This window comes from Candoia aspera, chromosome 2 (assembly GCF_035149785.1).
Source record: "Candoia aspera isolate rCanAsp1 chromosome 2, rCanAsp1.hap2, whole genome shotgun sequence".
NCBI classification, from domain to species: Eukaryota; Metazoa; Chordata; class Lepidosauria; order Squamata; family Boidae; genus Candoia; species Candoia aspera.
In genome coordinates this window covers 66,838,339-66,850,672 of record NC_086154.1, presented here as the reverse complement: position 1 = coordinate 66,850,672, position 12,334 = coordinate 66,838,339, and the positions used below count along the sequence as shown (strand labels likewise).

At 40.9% G+C, this 12,334-nt stretch overlaps 1 protein-coding gene across 1 annotated transcript in view; it reads right to left on the bottom strand.

Moving 5' to 3' along the window:
• Positions 1-2,351, bottom strand: part of RNF145 (ring finger protein 145) — an 80,417-nt gene extending 78,066 nt beyond the window's left edge. Inside the window, exon 1 of the mRNA XM_063292123.1 lies at positions 2,008-2,351. The gene's annotated coding sequence lies outside the window, so the exon portion shown is untranslated. The remainder of the gene's footprint in view (positions 1-2,007) is intronic.
• Positions 2,352-12,334: the final 9,983 nt, after the last annotated feature.

The window sequence follows — 12,334 nt, the reverse complement described above, 5'->3', positions numbered from 1 at the left end:
CTACTCAACCATGAGGCTCACCAAATGACTTTAGGCTAGTCATTCTCTCTCTCTTAGGTCAGCCTACCTCACAGGGTGGTTGATGTGAAATAAATTTAGAGAAGGCCCTCATGCATTGGCCTAGAGATTTCAGAAAAAGCCAGATTATAAATGCAATAAATAAACAAAAATGGCAAACAATTATATGGTAAGCCATGGTTGCCATATTACTTTTGCTCATACCCTCTAAATTTAAGTAACAATGGTTACACACAAATAAGTTGATGGTGTCATCTGCAGCTCACACTTTTATAGTACATCCTGCTGTTTTCAGTGGGTTTATATCCAACAAAGTCTACATAAAATTGCAGTTTTGCACACCTAAAATTAAAAAAGGGGGGAACTAACACATGCTAACTATAAATTAGAAGAGAAAATGGGGGAAATGTTTACCTTCATGCTGATAGTGTCAAACACAACTGTAAAAATAAAAAAAGCAAACCCAATATCACATCTAGAAGAATCACCAGTCTGTTTTAAATTCTGTTCCAAAGTCTACTTCAATTAAAACAAATTTGAATGACAGCAAAACCCACCAAGTAGCACTTCCTTGTATTTTCTAACACAATAGCCCATGGAATTATCTTTAACATCAACTTTTCCTTCAAACCAGTTCAACTCACTCATTAGCACATGATTTGGTCCTTTCCAGGAGAAGAGGCAATACCTAATTTGAAGACAGCTTTCCAATAACTATCCCTCAGCATAAACTCAGTAAACTGAACTGAATGGTCCCAAATGGAAAATTTTCTTTAAAGATAATTAGGTTTTAATTTTGGAGAAGTGCTTAACTGAATTTGATCTCTTGATGAGCAATAGCAGCAGGCAGAGCCTCTCCAACAAAGCAATTTTTTCCATAAGCATTTGCTTTCTATATAATTGTACTTCTCTACTTCTTTGTGGATTTTTGGCAAATAGGGAAGTTTTACAGGAAGGGAATTTTCTGATCAGAAACCCCAACAATGGTGGTTCATCAACAAATGGAAGCCTTTCGTCCTTGCCGCATGATCTGGAACCTTGGCTGACTTTGATAAGGCTTTTATTTCCTTCATCAACTTTCAGATTTCAGTTCTAGTGTTTTTATCATTCATCTCTTGCTCTAGGCAAAACCAGACAGTAATCAGACCAAATCCCTTTAAGGAAGCAGAGTACCACAAGTGATGTATAATGAAAGACCCCCCCCCCCCAAGTCAACCTTATGGACGGCTCTCATCACACAAATCCAACCTGTTCCTTAGAAACCGAAGTCTTCCCAGGCCCCGCGGTCTCCCCCTCCTCACTTCCGTGTAGAGTCGAGGAATCTCCCCGTTCTCTGCCTCGGACGCTGAGTGCAATGTCACAACTCCCAATATTTACCAGTTGTGTTACGGAATGCCCCCCTCGCCTCGGGCCCCGGGTAAGCTCAGCAGCGTTTGAACTCAGCAGCGTTTGAACTCTAGTAACCCCAGCACAGCTAGCTGCCAATAGAAGGCGGTCGACTCTGCCTGCCTAGCAGGAAAGGGCCGAAGGGGTTTTCCTATACCAATCGGCGTTCCCGGTGGGGGTGGGAGACCTATTAAAAGGTTTCCCTCCCCTTCTTAAACGGAGGGAGGATGGAATTGTAAGGGCGCAACATTCCAAGAGCAATAAAGGGTTTTCCTGGGCCTTTTCGAGGCCACCAATTTACTGGTAAAGCAGGGAGTTTGACGGGGAGGGGGCGCAGAAGGCCCTCGCTGCAGAGGGAGGGCTGGCGATCTGCGGGCCGGGGAGCGGGGAAGGTCAGCCAACTTGGCAGGCACTAGGACTACGGAGGTGGAGAAAGATCGGGGTCTAAGAAGGACAACGCCGAGATGGATAAAATCCAGGGAAGGGTACAGAAGAAACAGAGGCAAGGGGCTGTAAGAAAGAACCTGCCGCGAGAGAGGCGCGGGGCACGCGGCTCCAGAAAGGATCGGGATCCTGCTGGCTCGTGCGGATCAATGTAATCACCTGGCCCTGCGACTGGTCTTCACCCCAGCCGGGGCCGGAGAGGGGGTTCCTGGTTGCTTTGCCCGTCTGCTCCCGCCTTCCTTCCTCCTCCGCCTCGGCGCAATTCCTCCAACAGCCGCTACGGCACCATGCCCGGCCTGCGCTGGCGTGGCTGCAACCGATCGCCCCTCCACGGCAGCATCGCCGCCGCCTACCCGCTAAGAGCCCCAAAGCCGACCCCAAGCAAGCTACCCTTCCCCATTAACGGGCGGCCGGAGCCCCCGCGCGTTCCTGCGTTGCGCGCTTTCCACTCCGCCAACAACCGCCAGGATCAGGCAGCCTCCTCCGCCCCCTGTCCTAGCAGCGAAGAGCGCATGCGCCCCGGAGCCATCGAGACAAAGTGGCCGGCTACGCCGTGACGGGAGGCGAGTGGCAGAGGGCCGCCCTCTTCTGGGGAGCGCGGCGCTTTCCTCCTCGAACGGTTCCCCGGGCAGTCCCTGGCAGCCACGATCCCACGAAAGCTGTTCCGTGTTGCCAATCCGGTAACCTTATCTTCAGGCAGGCATAACCCGTGATCCCCGCCGGCCTTTGCGGGGTTTCCAAGCGTCTTCATTCCAGCCTCCTTTACTAAGAAGAAAGACACGCTACTGAATGGTGCAGTCGCTCGAGTAAGGGAGGATGGTGTAGCTGCTTGTGGAAGACGACGATGTTGTAAGCAACTCGTAATAGAGCTCATAAGGACCTATCCGGAACGAAGCCCGAATGGCTTTACGGGAGCTTATTCCATTTAAGTGACTTGTTTGGTATGTAATGTAATGAGGTTTGGTTGATTATGTGCCATCAGTTGGTATAACTCTTAGCGACCACATAGATGTTCTCCAGACGATCAGTCCACGATCTGGTCCTTCAGGTCTTCCGACGGTGCACCCACCACTGCTGTAATCGAAGCTATCCACCTTGCTGCTGGTCGTCCTCTTTCCTTCCCTCTTTCCCAGTGTTAGAGCCTTCTTCAGAAAGCTGGGTCTTTTGCATAACGGGATCAAAGTATGAAAATTTGAGTCTGGTCATGTGTGCCTCAAGTGAGAACTCTGGGTTGATTTGTTCGGTGATCCATTTGTTTGCTTTCTTAGCTATCCGTGGTATTCTCAGGAGTCTTCTCCAACAACTAAGTTCGAAAGCCTCAGTAATGTTAATGAGGTTTAGTTGGAAGTAAATAATGAATGGGAGTAAAACGCTCTCCAGTGTTCTGTGCCTGAGGAGAAAGAAATCTTTCCTCGTGTCTAACCATAATCTGGGCAAGATAGATAACCTGGAGTGGAGATGGGTGACTTCCAGGTGTATTTGCTGTGGGTGGGGCAGGGGAGGCAAGTGACAAAGCATGTGTCACATTCTGGCAGACATAAATATCTTCCATGACATGCAGTATGATACAAATTACAGTGCTACCTTACAAATCTGCTTTCTGTTTTAATGTAATGCAGTCTCTGTATGGTAAGATGTGCAGAGAACTTCACATTCCACACAATTTGCTATGACTGATTTAAGTTATCCCAAACGTGAACAGTGTGAGCAAAAATGTTTTCATATTTCAAGAAGCACATCTGTTCGGACACAGACAAAAATTTGCATTATCATTAAAGACTTGCTGGCCTGTTGATTTCAGTCACTTCCATCTATAAATCCAAATATGGCCTGAAGATCTGTTAACTATGTTTAGCAAATGTCCAAAGATAACTAATTTGGCTATGCAGTCCTATAAAGACTAAGAATAAAATTCTAGTGAGTTTGGTGAACCTTACTTCCAAGAAAATATGTAAAGTGTTGCAATTTTAAGGTAAGGTAAGAGTTGTAAAAATAGTCTTTCAATTGTCCCAGCAAAAATTGCTTTCAGATCTGTTTTTTCAATGATTGTATTCTTTGAGAATGTGGTTTTAGAGTTTATTTTTAATTATTCTCTTCCTTTGTTTCAAGTACAAATCACAGCTGTTGCTGCACTTCATTTCTGAACATCTGAAATTATTTATATGTTATGATTAATCATTATCCCACAGTGTTGTAGGAAGTTTTTAATAAAGTTGTTATTAGATAGCATCAACCACTTTGCTCTGGCTGAATTAGTTTTGTTATTGTTTCAAACAAACTTTTAATGCAGTTATTACATTCTCTATCAAATTTAAACCAGTCTGAGGATGTCAACCAAAATATGGAATATGACTGGGAAACTGGAAAAAAAATCCAGGAGGCAAATTATTTCAATACTGCTGCTTCTGTGTCTATGAAATCGCCAGAGGTTATGATCCACCTGAAGAATTTATGTCACCTTTATCTGCAAAATAAGTGTTCAGGTATATCAGTGTGTGTTGTTGGAGGGGGGAGTTACATTAAACAAGCTTTTCCCAGCTTTCCTTTACCTTACTGCAAAAAGAAAAGTAGAGTTTAATGTATGGTAATGTTTTTGTTTTTTTTCCATTTTTAGGCAGGGCCATACTTTGGTGGCCTAGAGCCACAATTGCTGGATTGGGGTAGGGGGCAAATCTCTCTTGGGCAGGACTGGAATTTCTTAGGGTTGGGGTTGGATCATATGTTCATGGGTGTATTTTTTCCCTACACTGATTCTGTTTTAGGGCATGTCAATGTAGCATATGCACTTCTCACCTTAAAATGGGAAACCACTACCAATTTTCACCAGTTACATCACCACATTTGCCAGTTGGAGGAGGTTGAAAGAAACAGGGCTTCTGGGACCACAGATGACTATTTCTAGTGCAGGGCATAGAAACAGACACTATGCATAATACCGTGTATTGGACGCATTGTGAGCATATCCACATTCATTGATGCCTCCCTGTAAGTACAGTAGAGCCACTTTGGTCTGGTGGTTAAGGCAACAAGCTAGGAACGGGGAGACTGTGAGTTCTGGTCCCGCCTTAGGCATGGAAGCCGGCTGGGTGACCCTCGGCCAGTTACCATCTCTCTCAGCCCTAGGAAGAAGGCAAGGGCAATGCACTTCTGAAAAATCTTGCCAAGAAAACTGCAGGGACTAATCCAGGCAGTTGCCAAGGATTGGACACGATTGAAAATTAAAAAAAAAAAAAAGTGCAGTACTTCAGTGCATCTAAGGATGTGAATTGGCCCAGTACCACCCTTAAACTGTTCATTGTGCCATCTGTTGCTTCTTAGTAGCAGCTGTGTTGCTGCCGCCCCAGTAGAGACGTGAGCGATAAGAGCTCTCACTGCTGGAATTGGTGGAGTCGGACTGAGTGGCTCTCTGCCTCCGATCCGTGTGTTTGCTTCAAGTTCTTCGCTCCTATGGGCTTATAGTTCCCTTTGAGTCATGGATCCTTTGCAGAGAACTCCACACACGGAGAGCACAGTTTGATGCTGCAAGTGAAACAGAGGGTGTTTCACTGCTGCTCTGTCCTCTTGCTGCTGAGTCTGCCACTGGGAGTACTTTAGCTGCATGACTGATAGTTCGCCTCTTAGAAAATATTTGTCCCCCCTTATGGACTTTTTGCATGGAACGGGGAAAAAAAAAGACTTATGACTTGTGGTTTTGATGATTAGAAAAAAAATGGATAATATAGTGGATAAAAAGTGAGCTTTTTTTGTAATCATAAAGTAAGATAATTTTGTAATCATACTTATATTTGCTGCAGAGAAAACTGGAAGCTGCTTCTATTTCTTTTTATTCTTTCTCACTGCCCTTTTGTATTTTCCTTTTCCTTTTCTTTTTGTTCTCTCTATTTTCTATTAGTTGGTGTTAGTTTTTATGTTTTCTTTAAAACTTTTAATAACATTTATTTTTTAAAAAAAGAAAATGTTTGTTCCTGATTCCTTGTCACCCAAGCCCACCCATCCTCCTTCCCTTAGCTCTCATGTTGAGTGTTTATTTCATGCCTTTTAATGCTGCAGAATCTCTCTCTCTCTTATTTAACCCTGGGAGATTACAGAGTTGTTTCATGTGGAAATCCAAGCAAAGTTACTTTCTTCCCACGCAGCAAAGGCTATTGTTTTTCTTTGAAGGATGTCATACTTTTTGCCCTCTGACATTAGAGAGCATTTCATTAGAGCAAGAAGCAGGTTTCCCCTTTTCCAGAATTATTTGCCCACCCACCTCCCACTCAGTCAAACTTCCTGATCTCCTCTTCCCCATTATGTGTGAACAATTGTGTGATTGGTCTAGGTTGGCACCAGTGCAAGGATATTGGTGGAAGGAACGGCTTCCGCTGCTGTATTTCTGTGTAACCCTTTAAAAAAACAGAGAAGTCTCTTTGCAATGAGGTGATAATACTATAGGATTTAAGCTGGGCTTCTGCAAACTGTAGAAAAAGATACAGGCATTGTATTCAACCATCATGAGGTATGTTACCTGTGATTATACAAAAGCTACATTTTTTTAAAAAAAGCCTGTGCCCAGTCAGATTGCTCCACATATTCTGAGAACCTTGTGACTGTTCCTTCCTCATGCCAACTTAATGATGCCATTTTTTTATCTACAGGGAAGTACATTAGAGAAGAGGGGGGGAAATCCTCTCGCAATCACATTTGAAGTTTATACGGAGGTGGTTCTGTTTTGGAAAATGCCAGTGTATTCCCAATGTATGTTCACTTCACAAAACACGTATATATATCTTCATCTAAAACAGTGTACACAGTTTTTCCCCAGAATGTTTCTGTTGGTAGAATGTGTGTTTGAAGTGCTTACTTTAATATGGCCTTGCATCTCGTTTTGGGATTCCCCACATTTCCTACTTCCTTCTAGAAACAATGACCTGAGAAGTTTAAAGTTTCTTAATACTGATGTTAGTTGTCATGATTTTTTTTTTTGGCTGAAAAAAAAAAGTATTTTCACTTCTGCAGTATAACCAAATCCTATCCATGGTTACCATAGCAAGTTTAATTTATAATCTATACCAGCAGCTTTGTTCTCTTTATAAGATGTGATGAGATGATGCTATGGGTTCAATCGTGTCCGATTCTCGGCGATTCTGTGGACCAGCCCTCTCCGCATAAGATGTATCAGCATCCTTTTCACCATTTTTATCACAAAAAGTTGCAGATATTTATCACAATGTAAATACACTGATCACTCTTTTTAAAAAGCTGCAGCTGATGCCATCCAGTTGAAGGATCTTCCAAACTGCAACTATATTGGTATAACTGCTGTTACCCTTGGGAAGGCCTTTTCAACACAGGGATGAGTTTACAGATTGTGCTGAGCCATGCTTTGTTTAACCATAGTTTATTTTAAAAACACAGTGATTGGGGTCATGCATTGTTCAAAGCCAACATCAAATCACTTTAGTATGTTGTTTGGACCAGACCAGTGATTCGTGACTAAGGTTTGAATGAATCAGGGTTTTTTTAATCATGAAGTTGCTTGAAATATACTTAATCAGTGCGCTGCATTTGCTAATAATCTGGAAAAATGCCAAGTAGCTCTCTCTTATTAAGGAGATTAACAAAGGCCAACACTAAAGACTCCTTTTAAAAGGGGGTATTTGTTCCCTGACCAATACATAAAAATGCATATGCAAAGAAAGTAGCAGTTTGGAGAAAAAGATTCATACAAGAGACTGTTTCATACTCTGAAAGTTTATTTATTAAACTTGTTATACTGCTGATCATCAACATCTCTTGGCAAATTTCATTGAAGCAAAAGTGATAAACTGAATATCAGAAAGCCTGAAGTAATGTTATACAGGTTATGGATGAAAGTAGGAATCCATAGGTTGTTAGTTACATATTGCATTCCAATTAATGGGAACAATGGAGAAAACATGTGAGTTTTGGGGGGAAATGTGCAACATTTTGCATATACGCAATATAGTGAGGGGAAAATTTTGCTAGTTAAACACGATTGGACGGGTGAGACTTTAATAAGATTGCACAGAAAAAATAATTTGGTCGTTTCAAGACCTGAGAATGAATGAGAACAGTGAATTGTGAGTATCTGATTAGAAAAAAGGTCAATCTGTTTTGAACAAGTAGTTTAATTATGCTTGTTTGTATGTACACATGGCAAATGAATGAATATAAATCTAAAAATGTGATTGATTTGTTTAAGATGAAAGATTAAGAGCATTTAAGAATACAAGATAGATGAGAGATGTGAGACAATTTTGTGGTAGTAGCAAGAATGGATACTGGAAAATATGGACAGGGGAAAGGAATAAAAGGAACAGAAGTGAAAGAATGACTGGAGGAAGAGAAAATATGAGTGCTGTATGAAAAAGTATAAAAAGATAGATTAATCTCGCAACATAATGTATGAAAAGTGGATGTAAGAAAAGGGGAATAGAAGGTGCTCAGAACAGTGAAAAGAATTATGTAAAGTGACACAGAAGTGTGAGGAGTTACAGTAATGGGAAGCATGGAAAAGCTTCTTGGCGGAATGATGAAGTGAAAGAGGCTGAGGATGAGCACTCACCTGTGGAGCACTGAATCCACTTGGTGTTACTGTACTAGTATTATCTCACCAGGTAACAGTTTTAGCCACACACAATTCTAATTACGTAGAATTATCTGGAAGGATTCCAGTGCTTTTAAGTCAGTCTTGGCTCTTGGCAGTTACCTGGACAAGTCCATGCAGTTGTCTAAGCAACGTTTTTGGAAATGGTTTGCTATGGCATTCTTCCTAGGGCTGAGTGTGCCGGGCACAAAGTCACCCAGCTGACTTCCATACCTAAGGCAGGACTAGAACTCAGGTCTCCCCATTCCTAGTCCAATGCCTAAACTGTCTCTGGATATGGATATACAGTACATGGATATGGGGGGAGAGAATTTTGTAGCTTTTCATTTCCCATGCCCTCTGTATTCTTGTAAAGTTTTGTTATTACAATTATCTCTCCTTTTCTTTTTCTGTAAAGGCAGTTCATATTCTCCCAACCACAGATAAATTGGATAGAATTTCTTTCTGGAAAGCATTATGACTCAGAAATACATAAATCCTCCAATGGGGCAACCAGGCAGACTTTTTTTTAAACAACATGCCGAGCATTCCCAAGGCCTCCTTTAAGTTCCATATGTTGCTCCAAAATCTGCAATTATAATTTATCCCACTATTAACAAAGCTTTATAGAGCATTTTTCAACATTCCAAGTCAGCTAAGAAAAAGTCACTTCTCTCAGAAACAAAAGCTCTGTGGAGATTTGAAGATAAAAGTTTGCAGAATGCAGGAAAAGCTCATCAAATTGTGGAGTCTTGGTGGTCTCAGAGCTTGGTTGTTTGCTTGCAGATGTTTTGTTGTCTGACTAGGTGGCTTCTTCAGTGTAACTTGCCTAGTCGGGCAACAAAATGTCTGCAAGCAAACAACCAAGCTCAGAGACCACCAAAGACTCCACAGTTCAACCCTGAGCTACAGATACTCTTTTCTATTGATCTCATTAAACCCTGAGCTCAGATATTCTCAGACTTGGAAGATAATATTGAACTCTGATAACAACGACTGGAGAATAGCTATCACCTTAAATAAGTCACAAAGAGCATTTGTTTCAGGGGGATTTTGAGAGAAGCAGACAAAAACTCATGTGATAAAGCACAGCATAGCCTAAAAGTAGCAGGAAGTTTTACTCTCTATTCAATTATTAGAATGATTTGAATAAGAATAAGAAATAGTTACAAATTATAGAGTGCTTCACAGAATTGATTGCCTGGGCATAGCTCTCAGGTCGGTTTTAAGGGTGTGTATGTGAGGAAATAGCAGAACCTTGAATGATCTCACAAAGTCTTAGTAGGATCAGATTTGGTTAGTACTTGGATGGAAGACCATCAGGAGATCCAAAGGCTATAGGTTTAAAACAATTCCCAGGAAGCAGCATTCCTTCATTGTGGCTAAGTGCATGGGTATGTAGTAATTGAGAATTGAATTTGACTTGGGAAATGGGACTTACTGGCATGGGTCCTACCTGTGAAGGAACCCCATTTGAAATGTCTTATGATCCAGCATTTGAAATGATCTGATGGATTTAGATTCAATTTAGTAAAACTAATTTCCCCTCACATTCCTACTTCCTGAGCCACTGACAATAAAAAAAAAATCTCAGCGTAGGGTACAGTAAAAGGGTTGGGAGGTAGTCAAATAAACATTCTGCCTTAAGGTCTTCAAAATGGTATTACATGTTCATTTAGACACAGAAGCTGCAGAGTGAAGGATTAATTTAAATTATTCCTCTGACTGGGCCAATTCAATGGCTATAAAGTCATGATCTCCATGGGAAACTTTCACAGTTTCTCTAACTGCACGTTTCAGATACTGTAGTTAAAATCTCATCAGAAAAAAACATCCCTTTTGCTTTATTGGCCTTTTGAGTAGAATTCTTCTCTAGCAGAGAGAAATTTGAAAAATGTGAGATTTCTGTATTAAGCTTCCAATTTTCAAATTTAGAAAGAAACTTTGCTTCACGTAGCAAACCAGTAAACATAATTGAACAAAGGGGGAGTTGCTTTTGAGATGTGGTGTGTGGAACTCGTAAAGATGGCACTCCTGAACAGGAATTCACCAACAAAATTGTCTGCACCCATGTCCCCAAGGAAATACCATAGTCATATCCACAAAATAAATATGTGCATATTTATATAAGACTTTTCTACTATTTAGGAGAGCCAGTGTGGTCTAGTGGTTAAGGTGCTGGATTAGGAGTATGGAAGCCTGAATTCCAGTCTTACCTTAGCCAAGAAAGCCAGCTGGGTGATTTTGGTCCAGTCACATATTCAGGACAAACCACCTATGGAGTAAGTCCAACTTGAAGGCATATGACATTTCTACTATTTATCTTCAAAGGAACCAACTGGGTCCAGAACTTCAGCATAGAATATGGGCAGCCAAAGCAGACAAATACACCAATATTGCAAATCAGTTTGTAACTGTTCTCTTTGTCATCTCAAATGCAGCAAAGCCTACTACAGAATGCATGCCTTCAACTTGCCATAAGCACCATGACCAGTTAAAATGGAACCTTTAATTTTGTTAGAAGTGAAACAATCCTGCAAAAAAGTATCACCATAATTTGTTAGCATGAAGTAGTTAGGAATCCCAGCAAAGAAAAGGGGAATATATTTGATATCAGAGAAGATGGAGTCAAAAGATCTCCACCAGAGCCTCTTTCTTTGAGCATTTGGGCCTCTATATTTCTTAAAACTGCCTCAAAAGCCTCTGTTATGGAGCTTAGAATTATAAAATTAATGAGGCCTATAGGGCAATTTTCAAGGTTTGCAATGAATCTGCTGAGGTAATGTTGAATTGCTCACAGAAAATCCCAAAATTTATCATAATTTGAGAATGACATATCTACCCTAAAATTAAAAACAGCAGCAAAATACATTTCTTAAAAAAATAAGCTTTTTTGAAGTGCAAAATGATTGAATATAAGGCCATCACATTCTTTTGAATGCTAAGCTTGAAACTAATGGGGATTGAGTATCATGCATGTCCACCTTTTGGGGTATGCAACATTATGCAGTATACAGAAACAGAACAGGGAATAGTAAGCCAAAGAAATTGAAGGCATGAGGTGAAAAATAAAACATAGCTAAAGCTAGTTTATGCCAAAAGAATGCACTATATCTTTTTGTAATTTTCTATCCTTGCAAATTATCTTTGTTTTCACCAGGTCTGCATGCTGCTCCTTACATGTCCTTTTGTTCTTTAAATGCATTACTTCTCTCTCTCTGAGGATCTTGGTTCCATCCAACCACAATGTTTTTGGTTTTCTCTTTTCTCTCAATCCATTCCCTCTTCCTTTGCATATTTGTTTTGTAATCCAGTTCTCATTCAGTCCCTCTGTCTGGCCAAACCACCTCAACATACTTCTTGCAAACTGGTCAGACACTTTTGGATTCAGCCCATATTTTCCCATCTGCAGCCTTTTCGTTATTCTAACCTTTATCTTATCCTATCCTATCCTATCAGTGTAATTGCACATACTTTCATGGCACTCTGTAACATAATTCTTTTCACTGTGTTCCCAAGCAGCTTCCACATCCTCTTTACTTACATCTGATTTCCATTCTTTCTGTTAGGAGATTAATCTATCTTCTAATACATTTACAGGTAGGACTCATGCTTTTCCTGCAGTAGCTCCACATAGCTTCACTTCTTTCGTCCATGCCCATTTTTCTCCAAGTCCCACTCTGAGACACTACCATAAATGCTGTGTTACATTCAGAACCTGTGATCCTTATAGATCTCTCCTTCCATCATGAACTCAATCATACTTCTAAGATCTATTTTCATTCCTTTGTCATCTGTACATATGAAGAGTCTTAGGATTAAACCACATTTGGAAATGAACATATATTTTTAACGGAGACACTCACCATTCATGAGGCTCATTCATTTTTGGGTCTC